The following is a 16,284-nucleotide window of genomic DNA, read 5'->3' on the forward strand; positions in this document are numbered from 1 at the left end:
TACACTGTGCCATTAAGGGAATCCATCAGGCCACAGTGGTGATATTTCACATCCAGTTAAAGCAAAACAAATGGTTCCCAGCACAGCAGCTGAAAGATCCCAGAAATGCCACGTACATCCAGCAGCCAGGCTGTCAAACCCACTGCTGTAACACTGGCTCTAAACTCAGTGTGGGGATGAATCTTATGGGTCTTCCTATGGGAAGCTTGGTGTGTCTCAGGCTGCTCACACAGCACCTACTGGGCTTGCATTTATAATGTGGAACCCCTGGGATCCCCAGGAAAGAGAAAGAACCACACCATGGGCTGGACTTATTTAGGAGTCTTTGGAGGTGGCTGGGAGGGCTTCCCTTGGCAGAAGGGAATGAGCAAAGCCCTGAAGGAAGCATCAGTAAAATAAAGATGTAAATAGAAGTTGATGCAGCTCTGCCTCACAGCTCTGAACTCCAATGGCCTGGTCAGCTCCCCCAGAACAGTCTCAGCCATGCAGCACTGGAAACATTCTCTCTCTCAGAGAAAATAAGGATGGTAACTGATTCTGGCTGGGCAGCATCATCCAGTTCTTGCCCCAGGTTCAAACTGTCCATATTCTGTCAAGATGCAGGTTAAATTGATGGCATATTTTTGTCCTAATGAGACAAGAATTTCATCCACAAACACCAAGGCATTTTCAAATCCCATAAGGCCATTAGTGATGACATACTGGGGCAGACAGGCAAGGAGAGATCCTCCCAGGGACCTCTACACCTATTCAAGGTTTTACAGTTAGGATAGAAGCTTGATACAGTCAAATCTCCACATGAAAAACAGACACAAATCCAGGCTCCAGACAAAAGCCAGGGGTTATCCAATATCAGAAAGTGTGCACACTGCAAGTCACTCTCATGGTGCATGGGTCAGTGGATAACAGGCCCTTGTCCCTTGCTAGTAGAGCCTCCCAGTGAGCACTAACACTTGAAGCACCCTGTCCCTGTCCCCACAGAAGCTGCAAATCTCCTCCAGGAGATGCACCATGGCATCATATGTTACCCAGAGAGGCTGTGGCTTCCACACCCCTGGAATTGTTCAAGGTCAGGCTGGATGGGGCCCTGAGCAACCTGATCTAGTGACTGAGCTTTAAGGTCCCTTCCAACACAAACCATTTCATGGTTCTGGGATTCTACAATCATGCTGCAGCAGCTGCTGGAGAAGCACAGCTCCCAGAGCTGCAGCCCTCCCTGCAGGAAAACAAGCTGCTGAAGGCTCCAGTGCCAGCTCTGAACACTGTGTGCTCCAGTGCCCCCCTGGGATGCACTTCCTGTCCTGCAGGAGGGATGGAGCCGGAGCAGGCACCACATCCAGCCCACAGGCCACCTGGCAAGGTGCCTCTGATCAAGAGCCAGGAACCAGAACTGTTTTACTGGAAATATCTCCAAGTATTTCCCAGCTACTGTTGAAAATGCCTCCATGAAGGAGGCTGGAACAGCTCCTGGCTCCAGTGCAGGTGCCTCTCCCCAGCTGCACACCGTGAGAAGTCCCTGTGCTGACAAAATCTGCTGGGGTTGTGATAGCAGCGAAGAAAACAGCGAGTAAACAACACACAAGAAATAAGAACAAGTACTCAGAGCAGGAATACCAGCACAGCCTGGTATTTACTTAGTGACTCATCCAGAGGAGGATCTGTCCCTTTAGGCTTCTGGCCAGCATGAGAACAGGTAATAGGAGAGTGTATGAAATCACTGGAGCTCAGCTCCTCCTGACCTCTGAGAACAAAGAAGCCTTAGAACAGCAAAAAATATCCTCTTTTCACTCTTCACTCTGTTGCACAATCTTTCTCCACAGAGTAAAGTTGCACATTTTACAGACTGGGAAAGGAGAAAGCAAGAGGCAGAGGAAGGATTTCTGCTCCTCCACACAACAGCAAAACACAGACTACACCAGAAAAGTATTTCCCAGTGAGATTCCTCCCTTTACAGGGTTTTTGGCAAAAGGTTCACAGATAACATCTGAAGAGGACATTTGGAAAACACAGGCACTTAGGAAAGACAAGAGAGCTTTCAGAACTCAGTCACACCTTTTGCTTTGGGGCGTTCAGGTTTCCATCCTTTTATGCAGAACTGTGCAGATCGTTCCAGACACCAAAGAGCACCAATGAATGTGAACAGTATTTTTCTCTCCAGCTACAAGACTTTTCTTCCTCAACAAGTAAAATCCCTGACACTGCATCCTCTTGTACCTGTCAAGTCCTACATTCCTGAGAGGCTCTCCTGCTACCAAGTATACAAATGTTCAAGGAACTCACATGGCTAATGAGCTTCAAATCTATAAAAGCACATGAAGAGTTCACTCTAGGCTTTCACCTCACATGGAAAAGCATTTATGTACAAAAGACCTGTGACACCAGCGCTGAACATTTTCAAGCAATTTCTGTGCAGGCAGAATGACAACTGACAACCACCTATTTCTCACCCTTTACACTCCACAATTGTCTTTGAGTTCGGAGCTGCTGGTTGGCTCATGCCAAAAAACAGGAAAAAAATTATTAACAAAGTAGCCATCAGAAAGGCAAATTTATTAGCCTAATTTATAAAAATAAGAATTAATACTGCTAAGTGGGCAAACTTAGGCCTACATAGCTCATGGCTTCTTTTTATATGTTATTTATTTAAGTGAGACTAAAGTCTAAACCAAAATATTTTAAACCCCAACTGTCTCAGAAATGCTGGTTTTATTTCAATGTTGAGTGCAGGACTTATGTAACATTTCCCATTTTGATTTCTGTTACTAAAGGATTTTAAAACAAAACTGTACGGTCACTGCCTACAGCCCTAAGGGGCTGAGTACAAAAATAACATAAAAGATATCACAAACTCTACAAAATACAATTCTGATTTAATTTCATTCAAGCATTATGTTCTTTACTTTGGGGAAATTACTTTATCATCTTTGATAGCAAGCACTCTCCTTCAGCTCTTCTGAACACTGAAAATATCATTTGAGGTACAACTGGAACAAAACTTGAAAATGCCTTATGTAATTTAATATCCTTGCCAAACTAAACCAAAGTTTGTCTTACAAGCTTAACTTTCTCATGCTGCAAATAAAACACCTACATTTTCTCCACTCACCAGAAAATATCCGTGTTCCCAGTGGCTCACCTCTTTCACTAAGCACTCCAGCTTTTTCAAAGGCTTCTGAATCAATGGTAATTCATTAGTGGAAAATATTCCCTGCTTCCTCCCTGTTTCTCTTGGTGATAAAATACACATTTTCACAAGCAAGTTTCCATGGGTAGTGTCAGGCCAAGCTGGAATGAGGGTGGATCTGCCTTTGGTCAAGGCCCAAGACATCAGGCAGCTCATCTGTCACACACAAAACCTACTCACCTTCAGGACATGTTATTTTCCAGCAGCAAAGTGTGAAAAGGCTCATTTCGGAAGATGTAATGGTCCATCAGTTTTTGTCCTTAACTTTCTTTGCTGTTCCTCCCAAAATGGTGTTCTGGAGATATAAAAAGAACTTCAACTTAAAATACAGCTCAGATAAACACTACATTTTTCCTGCTTTTTACCAAGCCCACTGAAAGGTCACCTGAAACCCATCTGATGATCCAGTCACTGAATTACTGCTGTCTTATCTTAAAGGAGGCTGCAAGGAATTATTTCCTCACCCTTGCCACCCTCACAGCTTACACATCTACCATCCACAGTAGCATGCTGAGAACTCATCCTGAAGACTGGGAACGGGCAAGGGACTTATTTAAAGTCATGCTGGTGCCAGAACTGAGAATTACACTGTGTTATCAGAAGTCCCTTTTCAGCTTGCCTGCTACATTTGACATACTGACATATATTTACTACACTCAGGTTTTTCTCCAAAGCATAAACACTCAACTGTTCTGCTGAATTTTGCTACAATTCCCTCAATAACAGATTACCTTCCTTCCCCTCACCACAGTGCAGCAAAAGCAGTGCACTCCTTACCCTGCTTGGGACTAGAAGGAGTTGGACATATGTTTGCAAAATTAGGCTGAAAAGGCAAAGCAAAAGCACTGGGAGTGTAAATGAGTAAATGCCACGTTAGAAGCAATTTCCCTGGCAGTCCCATTTCACAGCCAAAATAATTAGATCGCTAGCAAGAAACACCCCAAGTAGCTAAATGGTGTGCTATGAGATTAACCAAGGTCACTTCTCTTACATCCAGCTTTCTAAAAAGATGCCTCCCCCAAAAACTTAACCCCAGGGCTCCATCCAAATTAAAAATTCACTGTTGATGTACATCAGTACAAACCAAATCAAAGTATTCCAGAGCCTGCCAAGTGCTGACTGCCCAAGGAAAGGCCACACGCCTTCTAAGTGAGAGAAATCTCCATTTGAGAGCCACCTAAACTCTGAGACTGCTGCTGCTGCTGGGTGTTCAGAGATAACTGCCAACTCATTAAAATCCCACATTAGAAGTTTATTAAATATGCAAACATTAATGGAATTGGACTAGCAGCTACTCAGGCAGATAAAATTTCAGCGCGGCGCATCCCGCAGTTCCCGTTATCAATGCTGTTCCTTTTGGAAGCATCTGTCAGAGTCACAGAGTTGCTCAGGGCACTGAAACCCTTCAGCTCTTTCAGATTACTCAGGTCACCCTCTGAACGTTCCCACTAGCCTAGAAAGGACTTCTGCTTCCCACTAATTACAGCTCAGTATCTGTCCATTTCCACTTTCACACTTCCCTGCTGGAGATGCAAAGTATCCCCAAGGGTTTTTCTCCTTTTGGGAACATCAGCAGGACAAGTCCCACAGCTCTTTGCAAGCTCACAGGTACAGAGGTTTGACACACATCCCAAATTCACAGTCCTTGTCAACTTGCTGCTGGAAGAACTACAAAGGGAAGAGCAGAGTCATACAGACAACAGGGATTAAAGAGAAGTGCTTAAAAAGCTGCTCTCCTGAACTTCAGGGGACTCCACACATGCAGGTGTGTGCAGAGCTCTGCCTGGAGCTCCTTCCTTCAGCTCTCTCCCACACAAGCATCAGTCCCTCACACCACTCTCAGCACATTTTGCTCCACAAAATGCAGTTTCATTCCTGGGCTACTCTGCAAAGTCCCAGTGCCCGGTGAGTGTGTCAACAAACCTCCAAGGTTTTGCTGTAGAGTGACATCAGACTTGGAATGGTTCTTCACTAATGCTATCAGTATAATCTGAGTTAGCCTCAGAGAAAGGAGGACAAGAAGTATCACTCATCACACAGAGAATAAACAAGCCCCTAAGAATCCCTAATGCACCTCCAGGTGACTGGCAATAGCCTTGCTCTCTCAGTGGCTTCAAAGAGTGTCTGGAAGATTTAATCCTCTAATTATGGAAAAATAAGTGTGGTCTGGCACCACCTTCTTGGAGATGTGAGGTTTCAGCAAAAAGAAGGAAATTAAATCTTGGGGAACAACTTTGGGAAAAGCACGATATATAGGGGAAGAAAGGAAATGAAGGAGTATGAAATGACCTCCAAAGAAAAAATTGAGCTCTTTGAGCTCAAAGAAGCTGAGCAGGTTCTTTACCACCACCTTTCCTGGTTCCAGTGACAGTCTGGAGAAGTGAGGGCTCTTGTAATTGTCAACAACTTCCCAGAACCAGCACATGGGATGCAACACTAAGGTTTGGGTTTCCTTCAGCCCTGCAACCATATGGGCCTCTCAAAATAGAAGGTTCAAGGATGTCTTGGCCAAGAGGGATCAAGAAAATCCCCCATCCATCACCTGATGCAACACCAGGCATCACATGTTGCAGAACCTTGAGCAGCAGCCAGTTTGAGGTCAGGCACACAATAGCCTCCCGCTCCATGAACCAGGAAGCCAGGGCTTAGGTTTAGATTTTTTAAAGGAGAACTGAATTATTTGGGAAATTAAGGCAAAGAGGGACCTCAATATAATCAGAGTTCTGAAAAGGGTCCTGACTAAATCTCACATGGATTCTGGGGACTGATCTTTGCTGCTTCAGTGTGTTCAGAAACACAGAAAAGCAGCCAGCTCACAGCTGGCCCCAAGGTCAGCTATTCCCTGACATAGAAAGGAAAACCCACACAAATCCTTTCATCTCTCAAGAGACATCATGATGACTTTCTGTTGCAGATGGTACATTCTGGTCCTAGACACAGGGAGAAATGACTGTGCAAACATTCCCTAAGGCTCTGAGCACTAGGAGGCTTCTACACAGGTATGTGCTGTGTCAGCTGCCCACTTGGTCAGTCCACTGAGCTCCTCAGCTTGACACATCAACAGTTTGGATTATCTCTGCCCAGAGAGCTCCTGCCTGCAGGAACATGCAGTGGATGACAGAACACAAAAATAATACTTGCAGCTTACAGGCAGCGCCCTTGTTCTGCCCACCAGGCTGCAGGAGGAACCTTTAGCCATGAGAACACACTAAATCAGTTAACCAGCAGCAGTATTTCCTCCCAGGACAGACAGACAAACACATTGAAAGTACAGGACACTGTGCCTTGGGGAATGTAAATAACCCATTAAAGAAGAGCTCTGTTTGTAAGGGAACCAGGGAGGCCACAGTGCTCTGTGTCAGGTATATGACACACTGACCTGTGCCCAGGGACACAGCAGCCATTCCAGCAACCACTAAACATTCTTACTCCCAAAGTGTGTTTCACCCATTGGTGAACTTTAGTGTCTAGGTTGTAAGGAAAACAGGTAGAAAACAAATGATTCTATGAAAACTCAGCCATCCATCTGCCACCACCTGCTACGGTCCATGGCACCACCAGCATGAGAGCCTGGCACTCTCTTTTCTCCACCAACATGGAGGTGTCAGGCTGACCTGAAGGCAGCAGCAGCACTGGGTACACAGCATCAGTGGGAAACTCCTCCTTGAGGGATACCTGAGCAGCCCAGACCCAGGGAAGGATAACATTGCAAGGAAATTTCATCCCCCTTAGCACTGAGCCATCCTGCCACAGGCCAGAGGTCACAACTGCAGTGGCACCAGCTAAGAGTGACAATGGGAACTCACAAGACAAGCTGGCACACTGATCCAGAGGATGCTGGGGACAATGCCCTCTATCCATGAGTTGTAGGGCAAATCTGTTGAGCTAAGATAGAAGCAACCAAAACTCACAAGTGTCTGAAATGTGGACAAGGTGTTTCCTGGCAACAGCAACAAGCCAATGGAGTACAATGAATGTTTTCTCAGCACTTTGCTGTCGGGTGACCTCGCTAGCACCCTTCTGCAGGAGACAGGATCCTCTGTGACAGCACCAGCAGCAGCAGCTGACCCAGCACAGTGACCAAAGCTGACACTGCTGCACTCCCCTCTGCTCAGCTCCAAGGCTGGATTCCTGACCACCTTCTCCCCAAGGGAACCCCAAAAATAGCCTCTGCTCACTCAAGGGAGGCCATGCCTGAATAACCCAGAGGCAGGGCCTTTGTTCACAGCCCACACCACTGCAGCTTGCCTGCTCTGGAGGTGGATGAGAGGAGAAATGTAGGCCACACATGCAGAGAGAAAGAGACATGCAGAGTTCAGAGACGCCAGAGATCCCACTGGCAGAGCCAGCAATGAATGCCCATTAAAACAGCCTGCAAGTGCTGGGGTACACTCAACACGAGCCAGGCAGGCTAAGGGCACAACACACCTCATCAGAAAGCGCAAAACTTGTGGGATATTTCCCCCACTAAACCGCCTGATGAATCATTAAAGAATATCTTTGTGATGTAACTATTCAGACTTACACAAAGAAGCCTTGTAATTAGCTCTCAAAGTAATCCTCTGGCCACCATCTGGAGCTCAGCCTAAACCTTGACCTCAGTCCCAGCAGACAGGCACACATCCGTGACACACACCTGACACTGAGTCACACTGCTGCCCTGCATTCACTAAGTGCACCAACTTGACAGGAATGCTAAAAACTCGAGCCACCTTTTGCTCTACAGGTTCTTCAGTTCACACCCATCATACTTAAGGAAATAGTTTCAAACATATAAAGTTAAAAAGCAAGAGTCATCAATCCAATCCTGCGCCTAAAACAAAATGTTTCCTCCATCGAAACCTCAGTTTATAGTAAACAAAGCTGATACACAACATACCCAACCTTCTTCCAATAACACAGGAGGAAAATCTTCCTACAACCAGATTCTGACAGAAAACAGACTTATCACAGATATAAAATAACTTATTCCCCCAGGTATAAACAGCTCAAAATATTTTACTATTAAAGGATGGCAAAATTCTTTCACCTAAAGCACCATAAATGACTGGATGTTCTTTTTTTGCTAAAACCTTTTGATTAGTTTGAAATCCCTATTCCCCACAAGCAAATAAAATCTAAGATGGCTACCACCTCTTCTAAAGCCTCTTAGCTAGAGAAGAATTAGTTTTCTTTAATATACAGCTCTGTGTTGCTTTTTGAGCTCCCCACAGCAAAGCAGTCAAGAACGATACATGCCACATCACCAAGAACAAAATTTATCTTGTCAGTCCCAGAGGAATTCTATTTCCAATGAAGTTCAGCAAGCAGATTTTAGACTTTTGTGAAAAAGCCCACAAGACAAGGAAAGATGGATGGAGGAGTGAAAGTGCTGAAACAGTTATTGCTTAGTTCATATCTGAGAGCAAATCTCTGCAAGAATGAGAAATGTTTATTTTTTCTAGGGATCACGTGTCTATAAAGCACAAAGAGCCTTCTGTAGTAGGAGCCATGGTCCCAGAGCAGAGACCTCCTACCAGCTGGGCTCCTGGCACACACAATTCCCTCCAGCTCCAGGGATGGTGAAATACAAATCAGAGCAAGATTGGAACAGACCACCAGGAGACCCCAAATTCTGGTCATTTCACTACACAGAGCCACACTGGGGCTGTCACCACCGCCAGGTACAAACATGGTTGTCCCCCTCACATCATGCAGACCCCCAGCCCTGGACAGGGGGACACTGTGGGGGGTTTCTGAGCCTCCTCTGGGACCACTCCCCAGATTGGCTTCAGTTTCGCAGGGGATGGTTTGAAGTGATTCTCTTTGCCACAACACCTTTCTCCTCCTGGCTGCAGTTTCAGCAGGGATTGCTCAAGACCAAAGTTCTGCACAAGTCAATATTTAACTTCAGCTCTGCACTGCTGAGACCCACCTGCAATATTGGACATGGTCATTAATTAAAGCTTATGTTGCCATTTCTAACAAAAAAATAATAACAAGCAAATTATCTTCTTCACGAGAACATGTGAAGAAAAATTCTACAGGAACAGCAGTTAGAGTCAGCAGAAGTAATTTTAATAAGGGAACTAAAGGAAAATGCTTCCAGGAAAGGAGATCTAAACAATGGGAGGTGTACACTGCAGAGCAGGTTCAAGGCAGGGGCAAGAGCCACACAGCAAAAAGCATTTAAAAACAAACCACACCAAGGTCTGGAAATTCAGCATTTGGCCCACAAGTAGCAGTTTAACATTGCAATTAAGCCATTAATCTGTGTCACAAAGGCTTATATATGTCTTGCACATTACAAGGAGAAGCATTTATTCTCCACTAATTACCACTAACTATGACCTGCTGTACTAACACAGGCTTTAAAATAACACAATAAACAAAAGTGCTTTTTTTTCCAGGTTAATTGTTCCTAGTCTTGAGGGTAAGAAAACTGCTTATATTAAAAAAAATTCTCTGCATGCACCTGATATAAATTTTTGCCAATAGTCTCACCTTTTATCTTTTTGGAGAGCTTTCTGCTGTGAGAAACAGCTGTTAACACACAAACCAGGCCAAAAGTGAGCAACTGAGAGTAATTCCTTCTTTCCTACATCTGTTTCAACTCTTTATCCACCTGTTCTATTGTGATTTCTTCATTTGTTGCTAGCACTCCCACCTTTACATTTAGCAAAACCTGTTTTTGTTCTCTAAACCAGAACATCTGTTGTAGCAATGATTCCTGTGCAGTTATGGGTGAAAATCACCACAGACACCATTCCAAAAATGCCTCACTTCTGTATTTCTAACCCTTCACAGGCACCAGTTTGGTCAGCACCAAAAAGGAAACTTTGTCAGGAAACAAAAATATTTCTGCTGGGAAAGAGTGGAAGGAAGAGGCTGAGGATATCAGGAACATTTGGAAATAGGAGCACTGCACAGCCTTCATCCCAAAAAGATCCAAAACAACAAACACCACCAAAAAGCCAAACCACAAACACCAGGACTGTCCAAAGTGTAGCCTCAGGGAACACTTTCAGGAGCAGCTTAACTGGTTCTGATCCTTGTCACTGCCTCTCCCTGCTGGATGCACAGACACAGCTCCATGGATCCAATTTCCATCTGGTGCTCATTGCCAGTGGGTTTGGCACCTGAATCCAGCCCACCACACCACCACTGACACCTGCACTTGAGGAGCAAGGAAAACAGACAAGCAGAGGGATGGAAAAAAGGTGCACAGGGCTCCCCTTTCCAGCAGTAATATAATATCAAACCTGTTCCTGAAATTTCATGCTTCCAGATCCATACAGTTACCACAAAAATGCAAGTTTTCACAGCTCAAATGCCTCCTTAGAGCAATCAGATCATGACTCCACTCCATTTTGGAGAGAATGCAGAAAGTATTTACCTTTATTTTTCTGCTCTGCTTTGAAAATGTGACCAGTATACTAAGAGCAACGTACCTCTGAAGCAGTAAAACTACAGGTTAAAAGAACAACTGTAAGTGAAGCCACAGCAAGGTCTCAGCACTTTCCAGCAGCAAAATTCCCACAGAGCTCAAACGAGAGAGGAGGCAGGTTCCTGTCTGGCTTATCTAAAGGTTTTATTTCCATTGCACTACACCTGCAGGTGTTACACCCAATTGCCATCCATTTAGCACAAATGAGACACAGTACAAGATTGTGCCTGGGGCAGTGCCCTTCCCTACAAGGAGAAAAGAGGAATGGCTTGGATTCAAAGGGTTTTTAAAGCTCACCTCATTCCAGCCCCTGCCATGGGCAGAGACACCTTCCACTATCCCAGGTTGCTCCAAGCCCTGTTCAACCTGGCCTTGGAGTAGCCACAGCCAGGGCTGGAGTAGCCACAGCTTCCCTGGGCACCCTGTGCCAGGGCTTCACCACCCTCACAGGGAGGAATTCCTTCCCAATATCTCATCAAACCCTGCCCTTTGGCAGTGGGAAGCCATTCCCCTTGTCCTGGCGCTACAGTTCCTGCCTTCCCTCATTAACTTAAGAGCTGCACTTCTCTGGGCTAAGCCACACAGCCCAAGTGAAGCATCCACTGAACTCATCCCAGCCAGTCTCCCAAACTTCTGCCAGCTGAAAGCAGCATCAAAACTCCTACACTTCTTTTTTTTTTTTTTTTTTTACTGGACAGGGCACAAAACCATTGGAGCCTGCTGGTCTTTGTTGTTGTCAGCAGCCCCCAGACAAGATTAGGACAGACACCAGAGGCTTAGCTCCGGCGGGATTTGCTCCAGGTTGTCTGGCGACCGACTGAAACGCTTCCTGCTGCCCGGAGAGCAGCGATAACACTGGGGACTGCTCACCTGCCTCCAACAGCCACCGCCAGCACCTCGGCGGCGCCTCTGACCGCTCTCTTAAACTGGAAAAAGTCCCTTTTTTTTATATCAAATATACAAGCGTGAGGGCTCCGCGCCTGCAAACAGGACCGTAGTGTCCAGAGCACCCCACGTCCCTGAGCATCTCCATTCCCCGAGCATCTCGTGCCCCTCAGCACCTCCATTCCTGAGCACTTCGTGTCCCTCAGGACCGCCATTCCCCGAACATCCCGTGTTCCTCAGCACCCCCATTCCCCGAGCACCGCGTTCCTGGGGCACATCATTCCCTCAGCACTCCGTCACTCGGACACGGCGTTCCCTGAGCATCGCGCTCACTGCGCCCTCCGTTCCCGGTGGCCCCCGTACCCCCGCGTTCCCGTAACCTGCGCAGCCCGCACCCAGGCGCTCCCCGTTACCTGCGCAGCCCGTACCCAGGCGCTCCCCGTTCCCCGCGCTCCCCGTTACCTGCGCAGCCCGCTCCCGCAGCTCCGCGTCCCCGGTCGGCTCCGCCCCGCGCCGGACCCGCAACGTCACCTCCGGCAGCGCGCCGGCTGCGGGAGGGCTTTAAGTAGGGGGCGGGGCCTGAGCAGTGTGGGTGGGGTGACGGGGCGTGGCCGAGAGCTGCCGGAGCGCAGGCGGGTCTGAGGGGGCGCGGGCGAGATTTAAAGTGTGTGGGCGGGGCCTGAGGGAGGGAGGGCGAGGGCGTCGGGGTGTGGGCGGGGTCTAATGAGACATGGGTGTGGTCTAGCACTGCATGGGCGTGGTCTAATGCTGGGTGGGCGCTGTCTGATGAGTGGGCGTGGCCTGCGGCTGCGCGCGGGCGGGTTTTGGGCGGGAAGGCGTGAGGCGGCCTCGGGCCGTGCCCAGCGCGTACGGCCGGACCCGTGAGGGGCTGGCTGGTCGAGGCGGGCACCTCGGGCCGTCCTCAGGCTCTCCCGATGAGCCCTGTGCCGGGCGGGATGTGTGCAGGAATTCCAGCTGGCCGGGGCAGGGCTGCCGAGAATCGGGACAGCATCACCTGCGCGGGCCGGCACGGACAGACGAGCACCGGACTGAGCGCGATAAGGGCGGCCAAAGCACCACTCGGTATCTGGGGTTTACCCTGTTTTCGAGCACTTGGTGATAGCAGCCCCAGTTTTCTAATATTACCTGTCAGTTCTCTCAACACCCGGTTACGGCCTTGCCTGGCCAAACTGGATATTAAGATGCCAAGCTTTGACTGCTTTTAACACTGTTTACTGCTGGACACAAAAGAGTTTCTTTAGTGCTACATCAACGAATCTGGAAAGGAGAACAGAAAATCATATTGGTTACGTGTATCTTTTTGTCACCTTATTGACAATGTTACTGTCTCCTTCCAGAAATATCCCTCCACAGCCACTCGTGTCGGTTTTGTTATGAGCACATGAACATTTATGTCTCATCTCAGCCTTCTGCAGCCATCACCTACTGTCATTCAGTCCAACTCCTCATGTTCCAGGGTGTTGCATTATTCCATGGGATGCCAGTGCAGCAGAACAGCGCCTTGAAACACGTGAAATGCTGTGAGTGAAGGCACTGTCACCTTGTTCTTTGTCCTGTGGTGTCTCCAAGTCTTCTATGGTATTCTTGGTTGCTCCTAAGGAAACCCATGTTGATTTAGTGCTCAGGGAATGGGATCCTTGAGGCACTAGGGAATTTTTCTGAAACTGTTCTGAATTTCCCTTCATGCTTCTGTTTTCTGCTTAAATAGTCAGTTATATTCTGGGAACAGTCTCTCAGAGAAACTGTGGTTGCCCAGGAAATGTCCAAGGCCAGCTTGGATGGGGCATGGAGCAGCCTGGGATAGTGGGAGGTGTCCCTGCCCATGGCAGGGGGCTGGAATGAGATGGGCTTTGAGGTCCCTTCCAGCTCAAACCATCCTGTGACTCTATCACTCCACAGCATTCCTGCTTCGTCGTGTATCATCCCACAAGGAAGGTCTCTCCCTGCACAAGCAATACCACGGCTTGCCAGGAGGTGTTGCTTTACAACCACGCAAAAATCAGAGCTCAAAAGTCACGAGACAGGCTTGTAATATTAAAAATAACCAACATACTTTGTTCTGGCAGGGAAAGATCGAGGTTCTACCTTTGAAATGGCAATTTTTATTTAAGATAATTCAGATCTTAAATGCCCAGTGTGGCACAGAATGAGATAAATACTGGAAAACCCACTCAGTGGGAAATGCTGTGAATTTGTAAATTGCTAACATATTTGTCAGACCAGCTTTATGTGTGCAAAGTTGCCCATGGCTTTGTGTTTGCAGGGCTGGATGCTAAAACATACATAAATACAGAGCAGGCTTGATGCAGTGGGGAGTTTCAGAGGGGTAATCTGGGTTTCAAGAAGCCAAGGAGAAGAGTACAGCCTCAGTAAGACAAAAATCCTTCAAGGCCAGGTTGTACAGGGCTTGGAGCAACCTGAGATAGTGGAAGGTGCCCTGGCCATGCAGGAAATGGAGTGGGATGAGCTCCAAGGTCCCTTTCAACCCAAACCAGGCTGGGATTCCATGCTAACAGCTGTCATGCTCACAGGGCTGTGTCTCTGCTCTGCACACACACATTTCAAACAAAAATGAGCTGTTTGCTTCTAAGGGGCAATGCAGAGTTGGGTATACAACTGTTCTCCACCTGCATAGTAGGTTTTAAGTTATTAATGTAGTAACAGGAGCAAAGTGAACTATGCATTTCACTGTGCCCAAACTTACTTTACAAGACAAAACAGGAAGCAGAGTTTCCAAGACATTTAAAAACCTTTTTACTACAGGGAAAAAAAGAAAACAACAACAACACAACACCAAGAAAAAAACAAAAAAAAACCAAAAAAAAACCCAAAAAAACTCTTCAAAGGATATCTCCAGTTAGGACAAAAAGGTTTTTAAATATGTCTGTATCACACCAAGCTGAAATAACCTTCATGGCTGACAGAAGCTGTGGCTCTTCAGCAGAAATTTAAACTCTGCAATAGGAGGATATTCTATGGCCACTGTGTGCCTCGCTGTGGCTGTAGTTATCACACTTGTGCCAGCTCTGAGGCACTGAACTCCAGCTCACTGAGGCTCTGGGAGGCTGAGTTTTGGAGACAATGCAGAAAAGACATGTAAAGTTATCAGAGGATTACTCCTAAAGGTGTGATAACCAAAGGAGACTTTGAAAACTATTTTGTCATCAAATGTTTACCAGTATTGGCTTTTACTACACATAAAAGGGTCAGACAAAGATTACAAAGGTTCAACAGTTTTTTTTACAACACATAATTTTTAAGGGGGGAAAAAAAGAGGCCACAACTGTACAAGGGAAAGCAGAAAAGAGTTGTTGGATTTAGCTGGCCCTCCAGGCTGTCATTTCAGCAGCAAGGTGTAATTCAGGCCTGAAGTTTAGACCAGCTGATGACAAGAACAAGTAAGTTTTCAGAGTTCCTGGCCCTCTCAGCACTGTGGCCATGGGCTTTACCACCAACATCCACTCAGATTGCCAATACAACTGATAAGACCTTCCATGTTCCTCAGAGGTGGTTCCCACAGAAATACTCTGCTCCTCCTCCTGGGACATTACTGCACTCACCTTTGCCAGTATCTCTGGGTGCAGCTGTCAAAAAAGCATTTTCCAGGAATTTTTGTTCTGTGTGAATAAGGTTAGAGCAAATCAAGATGCTTCTTCTGGAGTACCTTGCAACAGAGATATACTGGAATAAAAATTAAGCAGAGGCTCCTATAAATAAAACACTTGTTTTTATCATTCAGCACTTCCTGAACAGGCTGATGATCCCAGGGGGCTGTAGGAGACTTGACATATTTGTGTTGCTCCAGCTCAGAAAGAAGCAGGAATCTTTTTTTTTCCTACTATGGCACTTTCTGAGGCGTTCAGAAGACAAAGCACAACATTCACACCCATTAACATCTGTCCTGTTAGTACTGGAGTTTCTAAGGATTTGCTATTCCTGTCTTAGAATCTTTTCCCAGAGCCAACTGCATTTTCTGAGCATTATCCTCTAATGTGTGGCCAAAAGAGCAGCAATCAGAGGGTTTGGAACAGCGAGATCTCTTTTCTTTTGGCAGGCCTAGGGCTAAAGAAAGCTGCCTGTTGTCACCTTATTGCAGGGGTTCCATACTGCTGTCTCCTATCACAAAGCTTTCACACTCTCTTGGTGTTTCTCATGGGCAGCTCCTCAGAGCTCTGCCTCTTTCTCCTTCACAAAGCAGCCACTGACTCCAGCTCCCTTCTCACCCAGCCACCCCACTCTTTTATAGCATCTTCTTCTCATTGCTTACAGCTGTGGCCTGTTAAAGCCAGGCCTGCTCCTAATCTTTGATAATTGGCCCAGCTGCAGCTCCTTAGGGGTAAGATTACTTTCCACACCATCTTTATTTTCTTATATTCTATCCCCCTACAGCTGCCACCTAGTCCTGTGGTTCCACAGCCCACAGCTGCTTTCCAGGGAAGCACAAAGTGCCTGGCAGCCCCTGCACAGCTTTAGAACAGCAGGGCTGACAGAGATCTGCACAAGCCCTTGGGGAACCACACAAATCTGCAGGAACAAACTGGACCATCCTGATGACATTTTGCCAAGGTGAAGTGCACTGACAGGCTCTGCAACCTGCTCCCCTCCCAAGTGCAAGATCAGCTCAGATGCAGCAGAGCTGCACAGCCTTGGCTCTGATTGCAGTGACAACAGCAACACTGGGAGAGGAAAACAGCCAGAAGCATAACTGGGGCCTGTACCAGGCACTTGTCTTTCCCCACTGGTTGGGGAGCTGGATTTAAGCTCAGGC

General features: G+C 46.9%; 1 protein-coding gene across 2 annotated transcripts in view; it reads right to left on the minus strand.

Annotated features, from left to right (window-relative positions):
• Positions 1 to 12,103, minus strand: part of MAP3K13 (mitogen-activated protein kinase kinase kinase 13) — a 72,843-nt gene extending 60,740 nt beyond the window's left edge. Inside the window, exons 1-2 of one of the 2 annotated variants that reach the window (XM_064721025.1) lie at positions 11,958 to 12,103; positions 3,365 to 3,479 (exon numbers count right to left, since the gene is read on the minus strand). The gene's annotated coding sequence lies outside the window, so the exon portion shown is untranslated. Of the gene's footprint in view, positions 1 to 3,364; positions 3,480 to 11,875; positions 11,891 to 11,957 lie in introns of those variants that run through there. The other variant, XM_064721026.1, reaches the window with a different exon arrangement.
• Between the last annotated feature and the right edge of the window lie 4,181 nt (positions 12,104 to 16,284).

The sequence above is a fragment of the Zonotrichia leucophrys genome, chromosome 9 (genome assembly GCF_028769735.1).
Source record: "Zonotrichia leucophrys gambelii isolate GWCS_2022_RI chromosome 9, RI_Zleu_2.0, whole genome shotgun sequence".
Classification (NCBI taxonomy): Eukaryota; Metazoa; Chordata; class Aves; order Passeriformes; family Passerellidae; genus Zonotrichia; species Zonotrichia leucophrys.